The 16,721-nt window shown below is 38.1% G+C and overlaps 1 long non-coding RNA gene across 5 annotated transcripts in view; it reads left to right on the plus strand.

Annotated features, from left to right (window-relative positions):
* Positions 1 to 16,721, plus strand: part of LOC128151177 (uncharacterized) — a 76,677-nt gene that overhangs the window by 19,677 nt on the left and 40,279 nt on the right. For 2 of the 5 annotated variants that reach the window (XR_008238288.1, XR_008238289.1), the window contains one exon: positions 2,054 to 3,844. This is a non-coding gene — a long non-coding RNA (uncharacterized LOC128151177). Of the gene's footprint in view, positions 1 to 2,053; positions 3,845 to 5,854; positions 5,906 to 11,292; positions 16,434 to 16,721 lie in introns of those variants that run through there. The other 3 variants (XR_008238291.1, XR_008238292.1, XR_008238290.1) reach the window with 3 other exon arrangements.

A 16,721-nucleotide genomic window follows, 5' to 3' on the forward strand; every position in this document is an offset into this window, starting at 1 on the left:
GATGTTTTAATATATGCTGTTGCTATTCTTACACATTACCACAATACCATTTGTGAGGAATCAATAAATGATCCAAGTAAACTCCTGTATTAAGCAGTTATACCTCAGAGTATCAAGGGATGCAGTTTCCTTTTTTTCAGGGAAGATGGGAATTATGTAATAATCTTTAAATTAAATTTTAAAATCCCAAATTATGCCTTAAACATCATAACAAAAATCTGCTACCAAACTTATTTAAGCAAAACAAAGTCATGTACATATAGAACATCTCAGGTTTTTCCACAAAACACTAACACAAATAGGGACAAAATTAATGTAACTCCAACTAGTTTAATAACATATTAAACACATTCTGTCTGTGCTAATCCCGAGTAAGCGGCTATAATAAGCCTTAGTGACAAGGAGGACCTGATGAAGAGCTGAATTTTTCATAGAGGTTTTATTAGGTTCATCAGCCTCCTCCAAAGTCCTCCTCTTTCAGTCATGCCAGCTCTGAAATCTGGAAACGATTATCTTCAAGTTACTGAGAATGAACACCTCATTTCTATAAGGAAAATTCCATTTGATGACAAAACCTGTTCGTGTCCTAAACTTTGAAACCCTGCCACTGGATGTCATACCTGAGTAGCTTTGGGTGAATGTAAAAATTATAAAAAAAGTCTCAATAATAATACTGAAAAAAATCCACGAAGCATTTTTTTGTCCGAGAGTAATCTATAGCACAGAAAGCATCCAAAATAGCATTTTGGCAAAGTTTATTAATCAGCTGCTTTCCCAATCTGTTGAAAGAGTTTCGTTACTTTCTGGATAGTCAGGCACTTACACTTTTATTGACTGTCCTCATTTGACTACCCTACATTGACTGTGTTGACTATGACTCTGTTAATGGTTTGCCAGAGGAGATATCCCACGCTATTAAAAGGAGTGCTCTAGATTCATTTACAATTCAAAGCATCCTCTCCCCCAAACCTTGTAAAATATCAGATGTGTTGAGGGGGAACATAGCCATAGCCTGTCTCACTAAATAAAGCCACTAAAGTGGGTCAAACCAAAAAGAAATCCTAGCGCGGCCACTGCTTATGCTATCAGGTTTAAAGCAGGTGATAAGGTTTTATTTACAACCACACTCATAATATCTGGTGTGAAGCAGATGATAAGGTTTTATTATTGCTGCCTACTTCTGAAAGAAATTACTTTCCATGTGTGCAAAGCTGTACATTAGAGGAGATTCAGGTTGAGTAGGGAACGTGACTATTCAGGAGGAGGACAACAAAAAGTTCCACCATATTATACCTTTACAGATGTTAATGGGTAGGTGGTGAAAGCTGGCTGCCTGAATGCCATCTTCATGGAAAAACAGACACTGGGCTTTGATATGTGGGTGCCTCAGTGCTCTGCAGCACAGCGAGAATGGGATCACATCCCCCCAAATTTTGCTCAGTCACCAGGATATGAGAAGTTTAACCTGGAATCAGTGCTAGGGTGGCATGCATGCACACACAGGGTTGAAGGTAAGCCTGGGGTCTTTGTTTTTCCCTTAATTCCAATTTATGAATTAAGCAAGTGAAAATGCCTCATTTGTACAGCCACCAACTGCTCCCAAACAAATGATACGTTCATTCCTTTCATACCACATTGGTGGAACAAGCTTCTCAACATTGACAGGAATTGTAGAGAACTCTTTTGTCCAACCCAGTTTTATATTTAGAAAACATCTTCCCCCATCCCACACAGATATAACCAGGTTCAGTGGTTGGGGGGGCAGGGGGCAGTGTTTTTATTTCTTTTTTAAACTGAAGTTTAGTAACTTCATTACTTAATTATCCTTTAAGCTTCAGAAGGTGTGGAGGTGTTCTGGGATAAATGTACATTAAAGGTTCTTTAAGAAAAATACTTTAAAAAAACTGACTGGAAGCCTTTTTTTATCTACTACTGTTGATTCTGGAAACTATTTCTTTTGATACTGTTTTAATGCAACAGTAAAAAAAACACAGAAAATTTTGCAAAAACACTTTTAAAAATAGGAAAAATGCATTCTTGTCCTTTCCCGTAGTGAAAAGGAGGCAATGACTATCCTCAGCTCCAGAGATTTTCTGTTTCTGAAAGATACCAAGAAATCCACTGAATGTTACAAAGGAAGGCAACAGGAGCAGACAGCATAACTAGCATCTTGGAGAACTCCTCAAAATCCTTCAGGATTAAGGATACAGACACCATACTGGGGTCTGTGTTTTACTTCTAAAGCATTTACTTTTAGAGTATGTCCTGATCTGAAACAACCTGAAACAGCTTATTACAGAAAAATTATGACACAATTTTCAAATAATGGCAACAAACAATCCTGCAACTCTGTTACAGACAGGTAAGGAATAAATGGACAATTAACCACCATGGAAACAAGAAAATAAACTCCTGACAAAAGATTTCAATCTTAAATGCACCATCATTTTTAACAAAATGTGCTGTGTCACTATTATTTATCTTCAAATTACACCTGCCCCTTGCTTATACTAATTCAGTTTAGCATGCAAAAGCACTACTTGCCCCTATGTACACTAGAAGACCTCCTGTTTATGTTAACAGAAAAAACTTGTGCCTAAAAGAGGAAAAAAAACTTTAGAATACATTGGTTTCTAAAGCTCATCTCTCCCATTCGGCTAACTAGTATTCTTGTCATTTAATCTACTCAGGCAAAAATAACCATTAAATATCACCTAAGTATCACCTAAATTCTATTTTGGGGATTTATGACTAGGATTAGCTTTGTGTCAGCTTTGTGTCACCTCTTAGTACAGGGCTGAATGACAGAAATTCATTTAACCACAGTTTGATTCCCATTTCTTCGCTACCTCTGGATTCATATACATTTTTCTTTGTAACATATATTGATCTTGGAAACCCAAAGCCACTTTTAAACACTTTATTAAACACAATATATACAAGGTAACATACTGAAAGTATAATAATGAGGCCAATGGTAATATAATAATGATAGTCAAAGCTCTATCAAATATGTAATTAATATTTTAATTATATATCTCATATCTGCACCCCACTGTGAAAAATAACCTGGTCTAGTAATTTTCATGGACGATGACAAGATTACTGTTACTAATGGTCTGAGGTACAAGTGTTTATTTTTAACATTATTAGCGGTACTAATTATGATGAATATGATTATTTAGAGTCATTATGTGGTAGAAGAGTTTGATGATCCACTCAGGTGCCTAGAATTTAACATTCTCCATCTACCATCTATGGAAATTAATGACATAGCTTAACTCTATTGTTATTGTACGCACTGACATGAAAATTACTTTTAAAGAAGAAAAAAGCAGAAGAGATTATTGAAATGTGCTGCCCATTTCTATTAACCTACAAACGTTCATGTTTGCAAATCAGTAAGAAAGCCTGATAATAAGAGGTTACACACTGGAAAAAATAAGACAGTGACTTTTACAGACAGAGGGACAGGTCTCACAAGCACTTCTCCACATAGAAGTATTATTTTCATTATTGTAGGTCTTGGTCAGAGCCCTTGGGCTAGGTACTAGGTATATACAGGTATCCAAAAACGCTTACACAGGCATGACAGACAAAGGAATATTTTGTAACGCCCATTTTACAGATGGGAGGCTTACACCACAAAAATCTAAGGGGTCCAAGACCATATAGTTTATACCACTCAGAGCTACTTCTGGCATAGCTGCGAGCATGGCATACCTTACCTCCCTTCCCAGTCTGTCCACCTAAGCATCTTCACAGGTATTTCGTATGTGGTGACATGACTGTTTGTCATGGTTTAATCCCAGCCAGCAACTAAGCACCACGCAGCCGCTCACTCACTCCCCCCCCCCCCCCAGTGGTATGGGGGAGAAAATCGGGAAAAGGAGCAAAACTCATGGGTTTAATAGAACAGAAAAGAAGAAACTAATAATGATAATGATAACACTAATAAAACGACAACAGTAATAATGAAAGGATTGGAATGTACAAATGATGCGCAGTGCAATTGCTCACCACCCGCCAACCAACACCCAGCCAGTCCCCGAGCAGCGATTCCCCGCCCCCACTTCCCCGTTCCTATACTAGATGGGACGTCACATGGTATGGAATACACCGTTGGCCACTTCGGGTCAGCTGCCCTGGCTGTGTCCTGTGCCAACTTCTTGTGCCCCTCCAGCTTTCTCGCTGGCTGGGGATGAGAAGCTGAAAAATCCTTGACTTTAGACTAAATGCTACTTAGTAACAACTGAAAACATCAGTGTTATCAACATTCTTCGCATACTGAACTCAAAACATAGCACCATACCAGCTACTAGGAAGACAATTAACTCTATCCCAGCTGAAACCAGGACACTGTTGTATGTGGGCAGACAAGGTGCCACATGAGCTCAAAGACATGCTGCAACTGTGCTTGCAGACTCACAGGTAGGGAAGCCTTGTTTAGTGGGCAAACTTAGGCTTGTTATCAGCAGAAAGTGCTGATAGAGACACAAAGGCTGCTGTAGGGATAGACACAGAACACACATTTCCTAAAACCAGAGCCACAGCCTCAGCACGAGGCCACCACAACGGTTGCTTTCACTAGAATCAATATGCTATCCAGATATCCTCGGCTTGGCCTCACAGGTCTCAACCAAATACTGTCTCTATGAGGAAAATGTATGTATAATTTCACTATCGATTTTGAAGCAAGTCGATGCTTAACCCTTTGCAGGACTCTCAGCCCTGCAAAACAGCTCCTACAGATCCCATGGATTGCTTACACTTTAACTGCCCATTGACCATAAAAAATTGTCACCTCTGCAGCGAGATTCCTCGTGGCACACAGAAGAGAGAGGGCAGAGTCATTAACTAGTTAAATCTGATAAATACAGACTCTCAAAAAAGGAAAGAAGAAAATGGACCATTCTCACTTTGTAATGCATTTCCATCAGTGACTGGCACACTATTAGGATTGGGATCAAAGGGGGTGGGATGCTGGTGTCTTTGGATTTGGGCCTTTCACATTGTCTGATTGATGGAACTGAAAGGCTTCTGCTTGTAAAGCAGTCACCCCAAACAGCTGTCTCTTGCTCCTGTCCTCCTCTCCATTGCAGCATATGCAGTTCAGATTTCATTTATCAGCCCCTTTGAATAGCAACACTCTTACAGTGGAAGTAAAGCCTTGCATTAAAGAGGATGCTTAGCAATTTGCATGCATGCACTGTATTGCTAAGTGTTGTATGGCGTTAGTTGCCAAAGGACATGCAGCAATGTGTATCTCCTATCTCCCCCACTTTTCTGGTTTCTTAAATTATCAGTGTTTTACTTCCCTTTCATGTTCAAAGCATGGCAAATTTATTTGATATATTCTGAATGCTGAAGCATGCCAATGACATCAATCAAACTACAGAACACTGGGAAAGCTGCTATAGAGTAGTCAGAATTGGCCATAAGCTATAAATATCTACTGTCTCATGATTCTCTTGGCTGCTACACAAACTTTGATCATTAGCACTGATCAAAGATCATGAGGGATAAAATGGTATTATGATATAATGGCATGTATGCTACAGCTGATACTAAGGGCTATAGATGACCTATGCTTGACTATATCATCTTTCTCTACACACCAGAAACATTCATTAAAATGGCAGGCTTCTTTTTGCTGTACCTTAGAGGATATGTAACAGAAAACTGTACTACAATCAGAATTGGCATAACTATTCATGACCAGCCTGAGTGTTTTGTATTTGTATTCTCTGCAGCATACCTCCTTATAACACTGCACAGGTGACTCACACAGTATCTAATTATGCCTGAGAGGTCACAAAACACAACTAATGACTTACTGTTTTCTTGCTTTTAGATGGATCGGATGTTTCCTCTCCAATAGCAGGACATACCAAGCACTTCACAGGTAGATCTTGCATAGTAGATTTATGCAAGTTAGGCTTCACATTTTAATCTAATCATTATTTGTATGAGGATGATGTCTTAATGAACATAATTTTTACACTTTTTCAAAACATGCCCCATGCTCAAAGTAAAATAATATAGACTATGAGCTCGCTTCCCTTGCCTGCCAGTACAGCTCCCCATTCCATACTCTAAATTAAGTATTTAAATACCTTACCAGAGCTCTAAAGCTTTCAGATAACCAAAGTAGTATCCAACCTCACAGTTGACAAATAAAATGACATAGAATTGCTTTGTACAAAAGAAATTAAATGAATACAGCCTTACTCATTAACTTATGAGTAATTTTCCTAGGAAATACACACAGAAAAAAAAAAGAACTGTTTAAAGTTCTCTTAATCTTTTACTTCTTCCAGGAAAATCAAAACATCTTTCTTTTCATTTAAGAGTTAACTTACCCAGTCAGGGACAAGAATGCCATATGACTTGTATGGCCACAAGCATTTCAGCATTCTTATCAATCTACATAGGTAATTTGTACAGTTAAAATGAAAAGTAATGGATAGACACACACAGGCAAAATTACACCTGAACAACAAATCAAAGTGCATCTTTCAAACAGAAGAGAGGCTACAGATTTCTCAAATGTGTTATTCAGCATGATGTTCTCCTGCTTTGTTAAATATTGCACACTTTCTTAAGCCTGTAGCTCCAATACTTTCAAAAAGTAACTTACTACTAGACAGATGATTACAGTTATCCCCATTTTACACATCAGGAAAAAAAGACAGAAAAGAGGTCATCTGTCCAAAGTCTTATAGAAAGGCTGAAAAACATCCACAAGAATCAATCCCACCTCTCTTGGGTCCTAGCCACGTAATATAAACATAAGATATTTCTTCAGCTGAGTTGGGAAGGGAAATCAACGAGCAGGTGAACCCATATTCTCATCAGCTGGTTCTGTGTAACCATGTTCTCCCACCTGCCCGGAGTTGCTTGAATTAATAGAGAAAATAATTCATATCAGTTCTTTTGGTGACATATTTAAAACAGCTGTTTCATATACAGGCTTCTCACTCCAGGTCAGAACAAATTGTCCTCAAAAGCAACACAGTTAAATTGAGTGGAACAAGCATCCACCAACTTCCAAGGTACATAATATATATTATATACTTTTCTTACTTGGCACCAATTTGACAACCTCAGTTTGAGAGGACAGAGAGTGAAAATGTGTTTTTAGCATTCAGCAACGAAGAGGGCAACATTCATTATGTACAGTCCTTTAACAGATTGCCCGGATTGTGGAGGCCCTTAAGCAGACTTGAAATTTAGTCTCCCTGCCACAGTTTTAGTTACCACATGTACCATTATGATGTAGCTACTATTACAATATAGACTACTATATAGTCCAGAGTTTCCCACGTAGAGCTTTTACATATTCCATGTTGCTTATCACATAAAACTTGCTCTAGTCCTTTGTGGATCTACAAGGCAAGAAGCCAAATTCCACTCCACATGTGTGAATCCGAAGAAGGAAAGGGCTAAAGATCAGTATTTATCTCAATATTGCCAGACTTTGGGGTATCAGCCACTTTGAACCTATCGTGGACTCTCACACGAGGTCTCACTAGCACCTATCAGTTCTGCCTTGGTGAAAAATTCTGTGAAAAAATGTGTTCAAAAAAGCGATGGAGAATCACGTGGCCTTCATGCAATGCAAAGGTGAATTCCGCACTATTACATCATTCCTACAGGTATGACCCAAAATGGTTCAACATGCCATTTCTGATTTACATCTGTGTAAAGGAGAACAGATTCTGGCTCCTGGGGAAACATCTTATTTTATTGTGCCTTTGATTCTTAAAAGTGTTCTTTCTTTGCCCATTTTGAGAGGAGGAGACTATCTTGTGCTGTTTTTCTTCTCCCCCCACTGATTACTGATTTGTGAGTTAAGCCTTCAGATTTCCTTATCTCACCTAAAAACAAAATAAGAGAAAAGTCAGAAGTGTAATTTGACTTTTACTTTAGGTCATTCTCAGGGTCACTCTGGCAGCAGTCTGATAAAATAAACAGCACAAACCAACAGGAAAAACCTGAATTACAGAGCCCATTCCAGTGCCTACCAATGTCAATATATGTCTGCACTGGTTACAGTGGGCATTTGATCAGGCTCAGGAGGAGATAATTTGGCACTCAAAACCACTTTACCTCTTTTTTTTTCTAATTGCCATTATCTCAATCTCACTAGCATAGTCGAATTTTGGGCTTACATTACCCATCATGTTGTCAAAGACAATAATAATGATGCTGTTATAGTGCCTTGATTATATCCCTGTGTTTTTACCTAGTGGACTGGCTCCTGTGTTGGAAGAGATTAGCATTTCCCACTGACTTGCTGGTATGACTTTCTTTTAAAGCCTTTCCTCCCACCACCATTGTAAGCCTAACAGTACATTCATTAAAAAAACCCAAAACAACAGTCTTTCTGTTTGAATGACAGATAATTCCAATATTTTCTTATATATATTTCAAGTATAATTAACTTTGCAAAATAAGTTTCAGGTTCCCAACCCAGATTCATGTGTGCCGAAGTGCAGGTGCATAGGTCCATAGGATGAATATATCCTTTTGAAACATACTTTTTATCCAGTGATACACTGAGACCGTGCATGTATTGTTACACACGTACACCTATATCTACCTAAACCCAGAAACAGAAACACGTCAAAGACACTTGTGTCAGTTTGGGGCTAGCGGATGCCAGCTAGTCAGTCCCAGAGAAAAGTACGCATATACAAACAAATATCACATCAACTTCTTCCCAAGATTTTGTCACTTTGCCCTTAGTCAGAGGAAGGGATTATCCACAAGGATTAGAAAAATCACTACTTCCTAAAGATGCCGTCTAAATCTTTACTGGATGCACAAATAGAGAAGAGAACCAAGTGATATCAGCTGTGATAAAAAGATTCCTACATTTGAAGCTTAAGAGGAAATCTGTGTCAATTTATTTTTCTAAGCAAATGGTCTATGGTAAACTTGGAAGTATACTGTGAGCCTAATTACATTAACTTTTCTTAGGCAATCATTTTAAATTACTCTGAAGAGAAACACCTATAAATGCAAACCTTCAGGAGTCATCTAAGTTTGAAAATTGTCTTCTCATCGGCCAAACAGGAGAAATGACTGATTATATTTTCACAAATTTGGTCCCTCATTTTTTAAACCAAACACAGGACTTGTAAAAGTGTTTCTAAGGTAAAGCACAGTTTCATTATTTCTTTCCTTTCCATATATATACATATATATATGCAATGAACATTCTGACTGCTTCACTTACCTCTTTTGTAGGCCATGTTATGGGATAGTCTTTTCCAAATGCTTATCTTTTTCTTTTCTCCAAATTGAGTCAATATAATCTTAGAATTTCACCCTCTGCAGAGCAAACACCATTCCACAATGGATGTTGTGGTCTACTGATACCTTTGTACCTCTCCATAGATTTTCACGAGTTATATGCTAACAGCCTCCTGCCTCTCCCTTTGCTAACTAGGGATTAAAAACATTACTCTGGTTACCCTCACCAGTCTAAATCCCCAAACAGCCCAGAAATTATCTGCATTCACCCTTTGATTACATTACATTCTCAACATCTGCCTGAGTATTAAAACCACACTCAACATCATATGTGGTTTTCCAACCACCTTTTGTAATAACACTAGCCCTTGATACCTAAGTACATTAAAACTGCCTTTCTTCTCTCCTGTCCTAATAATTAGCCTATACATGAACTACTTAGAATGATCTTTTGCAATCAGGCTCACACTGCTCATCCATGCAGAAAGTTTCAAATACTGAGACAGTATTATTTTACTGAAAATAAACTATAATGACCATAGCAGCAAAGAAGAGATTTGTTCTTCTTTCATTCTTTTCCCTCAAAGAAAAAAAATCTTGGCAGCAGGATTTTGAAAATAAACACTACGGTCAGCTTTTTTCCATTTTCAACAGTTAGGGGCAAAGTTAAATAGCACTAATGGATTCCATTTATTTCAGATAGATCAAAGAAAGAAAGAAAATGTATCATCAAGAAAAGTTTTCAAAGCATGTGCTCACACACACTCCTGTTTTTCTAGGGGGCTTTTTAATGGAAATTACTGTCATTTAGTTCATAGATTATCTTGATTGAACAGGAGAGCAAGCATCATTTGGTGCAGTGCAACACAGGTCATGCATGACCTTGGGTTTTCTGAACATGCTTAGCCCATGAACTTGCTTAGTTTCAAGTTCATAGTATAAAGGTATTGACAGCTCTAGTGGATCCAGCTCTGGTGGTTCCGGAAGCAGCTGCCTCTGCCAGAGCTGCCCCAAGAGAAAGGCAGAAAACAAGTCCACATCTGCACTACTTATGGCGATGAAGGTGGCTTTCAAGCAAGCAGGAGATTTTGTGCTAAATCAGTTAATTATCAGGTATTCACTGCAGTCCTCCAACTTTACTACACAGTCAGTAACTTCTGGTAGAGGAACTAGGTGGACAGCAGCTCCTTACGACATTGCAGCAAGCCTCGCCAGAAGTTACTTATCAGCACCTAAGTCACTGCTCTGCATTAGAGTCTTAGAGTAATAACTCATGAGGGATAATGGAAAGACAACTAAGCATCTGTTTGAATGCTTATTGAAACCCTGGTATTTACCTAGATTATGAAGCACAGCAAGATATGTTCCTACTTCTTTTCTACCAGCCAATATTATCAGTTATTGTCACTTTTAAATATTTTTGCAGCCCTTAAAACACCTCCCTCTGGGCAAGGATGCTGGCCTTAGGCTAGCCAGTGAACATACTGAAAATAAGCCTTGGCAAACAGTTTTGACACATATTTTGTGCTGCACTTTTTGTTGATAATGCGCAAACACAATTAGTATTACATGATATTTTTATTAAAACCAATTGTGCATATGTTAAAGGGATTAAAAACCGGGTGATGGCTCTCAATATGTTGTTAATAGGAAATCAGTCAAAAAAACAGCATTTCTGTGAAGATGTGCCTTACACAGTCTGTCTTGATCCACTGCTGCAGAATGTACACATCAACAAACCAGAAGGAAACAGAACAGGGCTATATTCAGAAATTTTCAAGAGCAGGTAAGAGTCGTGGTAGATCACCAGCTGTGACTAAAATTTGCTCGTAATTCTTGGGGTATAAACAGGGTTAGAAAGAAAGGTAAGGAGGGAGAACTAGCAATATATGTAGCAGTGGTATTTAGTCATTACCAAAATACTTGATATGGAAAATCAAGATAGTTTCCCAAACAGATTTAAAAGAAATAATCAACGTTCTAAAAACCTGCTGTGCGGCAAGAGATCTAAAAAGCCCTTAATCTAAATAGATTGTCCAGAAAATTTAAGAGTTAACCTGACCTTGATGAAGAAACACTGATGTGGGAAGAAGATACCAGACTGGACTTTCAAGACACACTGAGTTGCTACCTGAATCTAAACAGAAGAGTCAGCTATTGGGTGGCAACAGGGCATGTCTCACTGTACCCAGCAGAAACAGGAGGCTACAGCAGAAACTTCAAACCACTTCACACTGTTTCACACCCAAGGTCTAAACCCTTTGTGGCAAGTCGAGCCAGTGGAACCACTATTGCTGGTTCAACTCTGCAGTAGCCATGCTAAGGGGTTAGCATATAAGTGTCTCTATACCCTAATGAAACATTAAATCTGATTTCAAGCTCTGTCCTCATCGCAGCCTCCTAGGCTTTCAGTTTCAGAAACAATTGGGTTTTTTGAGTCCACCATGCCTGCAGGCTCCTTCCTTCTGTACCCCGCCTTTAAGAGCTTCAGCCTGAGATTTGAGCTGGCTTGTAGCCATGCCCAAGTGGACGCAATACCTAATAGTTTCCACCTGATGAGCAAGATGCTTTTCTGTTCTCTGAACAGAGTCATGAGCCTGGTAGATACATCGCAACCTACTGAATGAACATGTCTATGGCCTTCAAAGGAGATAGCATGAGACACGAGCTGGGACAGGAGATAGGATGAACCCTCACTCTGAATCTTCTCCCACAGGTTTACCATGGGTTCCAAGTGGTGGACAAACCTAACGTTCAGATTTAGTTGCACACTTGACAAAATTTAATATATAAGTCTGAATACAGAGTTCTGTCTGAAGAAGTAATGCTGTGGATAAAATTCACTTTACTGAATTTAGCTTCCCAAATGAGTTACTGAATAGTCACTCACATTTGCCTCGATGATAGTTTTAAGGGAAGTTGTTTGTCATGCTAATATATCTTTCCTTCACACAAAAGCAGATATACATACAGTTTTGTACGGGATACTAACAATCTATATATATAAACTGATGTTATTACCAGAGTCACTATGTATATGTTGGCAATTACATATGTTTTTCTTCTTTTGCTATATAAATTTCCTCTCCCTAATAAAGTGTGGAAGGTTTCCCAAAGAGTTTAAGAACCCAGAATCACTGAAGTGTAGCTGTTAAAACAAGCTAAACTGGTTTAACTTCTGAGCTGTCAGACTTAATTTGAAATGACGAGATCTGACCACTGTTTTCATGTGAATTTCTAAAATTAGGTCATTTCCAAAGATATGCAATAAATACAAGAAAGAATGTCAAAGTTCAGGGGGGGTTGTCCTGATTTGCTTTCTTAAATGAAATTAAGTGGCAAAACCATTGACTTATTAAAATAATATAAAAAATAGTTAAAACAGTTAAACATACTAATAACCCATGAAGAGTAGTGTTCCTGTAATTAAAAAAAGATAATTTTCAAAAGGTATTTTAACATTAATTTTTTTAAAAATATCTAGCTCAATCTTCTTTTTTTTTTTCTTCAGGCAGTTAAAGCGAATGCATATGGCATGAAAATCTGTTAAAACATAGTACTTTACACCTTTCTTTGTACCTGCTCCAAATATATTTGTCTATAAATTAACTGCACATGGTGGTTTTCACATTGGCTTATTTTATCCCTGTGTGCAAGAAATTTAATACATCATTTGTGTTCCATCAATTACAGTTCTATTCAGCGGACAAAAAGAGGAGGGGTATAAACATACCTACGTATTTTTGCATTTTTATATGCAATTTATGCCCAAGACATCAACTGTATATAAAAAAGGTAAAAAAGTAACCCTGTACTTGTACCACATCTCTGAAGAGCTGAACTCCCTTAAAATACCAATGTATTAAGCATCAAGAAGTGATGTCATAGTTATGTACGGTTAGTCTCATTTTACAGACAGAAGAACCGAGCTATGGCTTTAGTGGTCTGCAGGGTAGGTAGTCTTCTAGAAAGATCCACACAATAATTTCATGGTCTTCGTCTCAACATCAACCATCATCTCTTGGCCTGTACAGTAAGGTTGTGTTATACCCACATGCTCTCCAGTAGCAACTAGTACTCATGTCAGCAGCTAAACAATACTACTAGGAGTTTCTCCTCAAGGAAATCCACAAATCTCAGAACAGAGCCCAGATATTCCTGATACAGAATATGCTCTAAAGACATCACAAGCCTCCCTCCTGCTCCTGTGAGCCAGGGTCCCTATTTAAGAACGGCTGTATCACAGAACACCCCAGGTTCTCCACCACCTCCCTCAACACACACTTCCATCCAAAGTGGGATGGATGTTTATTACATGTGGGTTGGGTCACCTCACCCCTCTCTTTTAATTTTAGTGCATGTGAAATTTGCCATATGGACAGCTCTGAAGACTGAAGTCCTTCACTTACTTGTAAGAGCAGTAGAGCACAATCACTTCCATTACTGTTACTTTAATGCATCTCATCCCTTGACGTAATTTTTTAGGAAGACAGGAAAACTGAGCTAGATGACCAAGTCTAGTTCCCAGCTCCTGCAGACCACGCATTCATTTTCGCAGGCTAATCAAACCACAGCTAAAACTACCTGGCTTAGGGGGAAATCTCTCCGTTTCCACCACTGCTCCTATTTCCAGGTTGCTTTGAGACTCACTCTTTGAACAGTTAGAAGATTTGTTCTCACTTCCACTCTTAATTTAGCCTCGTGTTATTGCACCAGCAATATCCTTGGTATTACAGACAGGCAAGAGAATTCAGATACTTCTTTCCATTCACTCTTTGCACTGGAAGCTTCATCTTTCTTGGTAGTTAGGCTATGAGCAGAAATCTCATTTCATATCACCCTTTCTATTATATCAGCCTGCTCTGGATTCAGACAGAAGGTTGAGACTTAAACTCTGCATCTCTTCGCCTGATACAATGCTAGATGGTACACTTATTTTAAAAAGTTACATATAGAAAAGGTTAATGCCACAATCCTTCAAAAAACTTGCCTAAATGCTTAATTTTAGGCATACAAATAGTTCCATTAAATTCCAATCACTCAAGCCCATTGAATTCAATGTGCCTATGCCCATGACTAAATTATAAGGCACAGGATTGTGGATGTAGAGATCATTATACATGACACAATTTGGTGGGTCCTCACATAAATCAGATAAGCAAATCCCTTCTGCTCATGTTTGCAGAGTGCAGAATGCTTGCAACCTGGATCTCTTGAGATGAAAACAGGGAAAAGTGGCCAAATATCTCAGGCACTATGGCAAATTTGTAACCATGGCCTCAACTATTCAGTGTGGTCACTTTTTAAGAAAAAAATATGCTATAAACAAAACTCAGTTCAGCTTCTTGGTACTACTTATAGGACAAGATCCATGTTCCAAATTTTAACTCAGTAAGCCCTGCCTAGAGAGTGGAAATAATGTCTTTAGGAGCTTCCTTTAATTTTCTCTTCAAAGCTTAATTATATTACAGGAAATATTTGGCTAAGGTGTGGCTATTCATCATGATATCTATATTAACAGCATGATCAGAGAGATTTCTGTCAATTTTTCATTTTAACCTGGCTTTTACTTTCATAATATAATTATATCCCCTCATTCCATTTATGATATAAGAAGAAATTACATCTTTTAATTTTCTTTTACTAAAATAAAAGCTTTTTCTTTAAAAACCTATGTTGTAGTGGGCAACATATTTAGAGCTTACGATCAGCAATTTCTCTAAAGAGGAAGATTTAAGGAAAAAAGTGGCTCTAAAAGTAATTTCAGCAGCAAAGTAGATTAAATATCCACCATATTAGTCACAGAGTATTAGATGGAATTGGATTGACTGGGAAGAGGTCAAAGAGTTGCTGAAGGTTTTAGCCCACCAGAGGAGCAATAAAATTCAACCATACTTAAAGTCATTAGCTTTAAACCCTTTGATATTAGATCAGAACCTCCAGTGCTCACAGAAGGAACCTCCAAGCACCATGCCAAGCCAAAAGGAAACCCTTTAAGAAGTCTACATTTCACGGAAACCTTTAAGTGAAGTAGAGAAGTGAAGATAGAAAGAACCTGCACACACGAGAAAGACCAGGACACAAATAGAGGGAAGAGGAAAATGCAGCCTTTAAAGAAAGTTATTTTATAAAATCACAGTATGGTCACTTTAACAAGTTCTAGTGGGGCCTGTGGTCCATTTTTAGCTAGCAAATAACCCACCCACCAATTCCTGCACACTTCCTCCACTTTGCTTCCTTGCTCCCAGTACCACTGCTTACTTCTCCCTTTCGTTTCTCACAATGACAAGGCGCATTTCCCCTCACAAAGAAGGGCTGCATTTGCCGAGCCAGTATGGCACCAAAACAAGACAATCAGACATCTGAATTGTATGACATGATAAAGAAAAGATGCTACATGCTGACAGCAAGGCAAGGAGGAAATCTAAAAACTCAGAAGTCATCTAACATAGAGACAATCCAAAAGAAAAAGAAAAAGGCAGAGGAGTAATTAAAAACCCTGAAGACAGTGATGGGTCTCAAGTTTTTGAACTGGCTCCCTATTTAATAGAAAGGATGGTTTCCACCCAAGCGAAGAGAAATAAAAGAGAGACTTCGCTGTAACTAATAACCAACTGACATATTTCTGTTGGTTTTGTACATTTTTTCACTCATTTTGAAAATGACAGGTATAATTAAAGTTGTTAAATACATCGAGAGACTTGTCAGTCAACTAAAATATCAACTCTTATAAATTCCCCACAATAAGTACTGCACACAGCACAATGCAAAAGAAATTAATCTCTCACTAGAAAGATTTAGTCATTTGATGATCCTTTAAAAAAAAAAAATCCCAGATTTTCTATTTTGTGGGGCAAAATGAACTTTTCTTCATGTGTTTGTGAATATAAAATGTATGTATTTAACTTCTGTAGTATAGCAAAATGAAAATCTCAAGAAGAATTTTGGTGCTTATTCTGAAATATTTGGGGGGTTAATTTTAATGCATGTCCTTCATCAGTGTTTTTGCACAGGTATTTCTTTTGTTTTATCCTTCATGAAAAATAAAGGGGATGCTCCAGAAAGTTGCCTTTTAGGGGCAAGTTCCAGTGGACAAAATTTGGCTCTACCATAGATCTCAAACTAAATTAAACAGGACCTAAGTGATACTTAAGCCTTGCGTTAGCTACGTACGCAGGATAATTTTAACCCCAACATATAAAAACCTCTTATAAAACGTGATTTCGGCACTCAGCTAATCCATGTGTGGTAACGGATATAACATGATCCGAAGGGCTAAAAGCCTGTTAGTGGAGAAGAGCCCATGCAAATACCTGAACTACTTCAGAAACAGTGCTGTAGGAAATAACCTATCTGCAAAAACATGAAAACGTGCTTTTTCAGTATTTGATAAGAAACAGTGTCTCAAAGAAGCCATCATCACTCTCCATCACCAAAGCGTGCATTTCTGATAAAACAAT

This window comes from Harpia harpyja, chromosome 14 (genome assembly GCF_026419915.1).
Source record: "Harpia harpyja isolate bHarHar1 chromosome 14, bHarHar1 primary haplotype, whole genome shotgun sequence".
NCBI lineage: Eukaryota > Metazoa > Chordata > Aves > Accipitriformes > Accipitridae > Harpia > Harpia harpyja.